Below are 575 nucleotides of genomic sequence, written 5' to 3'. Positions count from 1 at the left end.
ATCTTTCATTATAAATATCCTCCATATTTCTGAAGATATTTTCTTAATTTTTCTTATTTGAAATCATTTACCTCTTCGTGCTATCTGTATTACATCATAAAAGAAACTATTTTAATTTCTAAATTCTGAAACATTCAAGTTTAAAATAGGAATATTTTGAAGTAGTGTTGGGAACTGAAGCATGAATTAGTATAATATAATGACACTTGATCAATGTGATTATATTACAGTAAGTCATGCTGAGTTTCTAAATGGAACGTGATGATTCACAGATAATAACATCATCATGTGCCATGTTATACGACTCTTGTATTCTATTAAACTTCTAAAATATCAAGAAAATATTTCTTGATGATTCGGCCTTTTCCAAGGTATTCTAGTAATTTGACAAGTCAAGATCGTGCCATCACAATTTCCTTCCTAGAACATTAACAATGTTTATTCCGAAATTCATATCTGTGAATTCTGGACCATTACAAGCGGTGCTTAATCGCAAGAAGAAGAAACAAAAGGACAAAACTTCGAAATAGAAATTGGGGTATAAATTGCAGCAAATAAAAGAGAGCATTAACTGT

The sequence above is a fragment of the Rutidosis leptorrhynchoides genome, chromosome 1, assembly GCF_046630445.1.
Source record: "Rutidosis leptorrhynchoides isolate AG116_Rl617_1_P2 chromosome 1, CSIRO_AGI_Rlap_v1, whole genome shotgun sequence".
NCBI lineage: Eukaryota > Viridiplantae > Streptophyta > Magnoliopsida > Asterales > Asteraceae > Rutidosis > Rutidosis leptorrhynchoides.
This window is presented reverse-complemented; position numbering follows the sequence as displayed.